Raw genomic sequence first — 3064 nt, 5'->3', positions numbered from 1 at the left:
GCTTGGTAACATCTGGGATGACCAATGCTGGGCACATAGTAAGTCTCTTTGTAATTCCCGAAATGCTCCTTCTGCCTTAGCTGTCCACACTCTACCATAGTGAGTCCTCCCTTAGCCAGTTCGTAGAGAGGTTGTGCCATCTCCGTGAAGGAGGCATCCACAGCCTGCAGTAGCCCACCGTCCCAAGAAACTCCCTCTTGGAGATCAAAGCGAAAGCACCCGCTATTCCCAGGAAGTCTTCCATCCAAGTACTAACCAGGCCCGACCCTGCTTACCTTCCGAGATCAGACAAGATCGGGCATGTATAGGATGGTATGGTCGTAGACAATCATAGGGTTCTTACCCGATATTCTCAGATGAGTGTATGCGACACCCTGTGTAACATGGAACTGTCCTCCCCTTGCTAGAGGAAGCCTAACTTTCTCATACCCTACTGTTACCTTAATCTTCCCAGGTTTGGTTAGTTATCATATTTCTCTCGTTCACAGTTACGTTGGCCCCCGGCCTTCTTGGGCTACTGATGCCTTGTGGTCATACCCATTCTGTACAAGGATGGGGTAGTGGAAGTTTTCTAAGTGCTTGGAAGAGAATGATGTTTCAGACAGATGGACATGTCCTTCAAAGATGCAGAGGTCGCAGAGAGCCAGCATATTCAGGAATGTGTCCGCAGCTGCACGTGTATCAATCGGGACAGGTCCATGGCAGCCTCTGATGGCCAAGATTTGAAGCCTCGACTCCCGAGCTCCCCCCATGGGCCCTTGTGTGGCCCATCAAGTCCAGACATCAGAGAAGAGGGACGAGCAGCTCATAGAGCTTCAGAGAGTTTTCTTCCCTTGGAAGATGGCTTCCTAGACTCAAAGTGGACCTTCAGACTCTCGTTTTTCTAGGTCTGAATGCCAACACAGAGGTGCTGAGCAGAGTCCAAATTCATTGCACAGAATCTCCCCTGTTCCATCTCCCAGATTATGGGTGGAGGAGCCCAGAGAGAACAGCTGTGGTCTGCTCTGCCATCAGAGCAGAGCTGTCCCTGGATGCTGTCCTGCTCACATCCCTTGTGGGAACTTAAGAGTGTCTTAGCTAAGGTCTGTCCGTATAAACCCTGGATCAGGCTACTTCGTGGAGTAGATGACCTTTATGCCATATGATGCCCCGCGAGATTCAGCGTGCAGTCCACTCAGACTCCATAGCAGAAGCGGTGGAGCCATAGAGATACATTCACACAGTCAGGCACTCTTCAGATTCAAACTTTTACATATCTCCTATTTTTTACATACAGAGTTGCTTTGCTCATTTCCATCAGTCTTAATTACACTTAACAGAATTTTGTACTCTTAGAAATACCTGAACCTCTACTGAAGACTAAATATAAACCAATTGTGACGTTGTTACAACAGAATTCTTTACATGGCAAATTTATTAATCAGTTAAGCACAGAACGTGTTCACCAGCAGATTTCAAAAGTACAAACCCAGTTCCAGCAACCAGCGCCCTAGCACTTCATCCCATTTGATTAAGATCTAGATGTCCAAAAAATTTAACTCCATTTGTCATTCAAGCAACCCTTCACAGTTTCAGGTTACCAAAGACTTCAGAAGCCACTTTAATAATTATTATTAAAACCTTGAAACAGACAGTTAACCATCAGCCCAGCCATCCCTTCGCCAACAGACCTCGTGTTCCACCTGGGTCCATTCCACTTCAGATGCCATGCTTTCCCTGCCAGCAAGGGGGAGGGGCTAGGCAGTCCACGTCCAGCCAGAGAAGGCAAGGAATTCACCGAAACAAAAGAAGTTTCGGCAGCTGCTTGGGAATATTCCTTAAAGTCTCTGTCTTGGGGTGGGTTCATCCCACAGTGCCAGTTCTGCTTACAAAAAGTGGCCCACTAGGCACTCATATTCCATGCCTGGCTGCAATGAGCATCAGCATTGGACATCTCAACTCGGCGTTTGACTAACTCCAGTTGGCTCGTTATAGTCCTTAACACAAAATGAGTGAGGGAGAAGCCCCACATCTATTATGAGGAATGGAGAGATGAAAGCCAGCGTACCCTTACTCTCTGCTTGCCACATTCCTTCAACCATAACAAACAACACAAGAGACAACAAAAAGACAAAAACAAACCAACAAACAACCACAACCCCAGCGGCCCGCATCCAGAGCCTGCTGCTATGGGGGACTTTCTTGGTCCCCTGCAAACACAACAAAACACACAATAGACAACAAAAGAACCAGACAAAGACAACTGCAGACCCAGCGATTCTTACCCAGAACTTGCCACTGGTGGGGGCTATCTTTATCCCCCAACCACCTAAGGGGACTCGAACCCCTCAACTGTCTAAGGGGAGGCAGGGGACTCGTACCCCCTGACTGTCTAGGGGAACTCGAACTCCCCGACCGCACAGGGTGACTCGAACCCCCCAACTGCCCAGGGGGACTCGAAACCCCTGACCATCCAGGGAGACTCAAAACCCCTCAACTGGCAGGGGGACTCGTAACCCCCAACTATCCAGGGGACTCCAACCCCCTGACTGCCCAGTGGGACTCGAAGCCCCTGCTGGTCTATCAGCAGAGGGATGGGGCATCCCCGCATCCACTCCAGCCCTGGGGAGCATGGCTGCGTCCAGCTTCTCCCCGGTGGACTAGACCCTGGAGCACCAACCAGACGGACAGATAGGATCCCAATACCTCAGATCCCAATACCTCTAATCCCAATACCTCTGATCCCAATGCCTCAGATCCCAATACCTGCGATCCCCATACCTGCAATTCACAATACCTTCGATCCCAATACCTCCGGAGGCTTTTCCTAAAAATTCCGATGCTGGCTCAGTTCTCATCGTTTGATCCTGGACGAGTCCCCAAATGTTAGGTCCGTTATCAAAGGAACGAGACTGAAAGAAAGCGAAGGTCAAGCAAAGCTTTATTTCGCACCAAGCATCAAAAATCAAACTGACCAGTCAGGCCTGTCTCTTACGAAAAGGCAACGAAGATGATCCCGACAAGGTCACTCCCAAGAAGGCCGCTCCAGACAAGGCTGCTCCGCAGATGAGGCCACTCCATGATC

The 3064-nt window shown here is 49.5% G+C and overlaps 1 pseudogene; it reads right to left on the bottom strand.

Annotated features, from left to right (window-relative positions):
• Window positions 1-207: 207 nt before the first annotated feature.
• LOC122914701 lies at window positions 208-326 on the bottom strand (annotated as a pseudogene).
• Between the last annotated feature and the right edge of the window lie 2738 nt (window positions 327-3064).

This window comes from Neovison vison, chromosome 7 (assembly GCF_020171115.1).
Source record: "Neovison vison isolate M4711 chromosome 7, ASM_NN_V1, whole genome shotgun sequence".
Classification (NCBI taxonomy): Eukaryota; Metazoa; Chordata; class Mammalia; order Carnivora; family Mustelidae; genus Neogale; species Neogale vison.
This window is presented reverse-complemented; position numbering and strand designations above follow the sequence as displayed.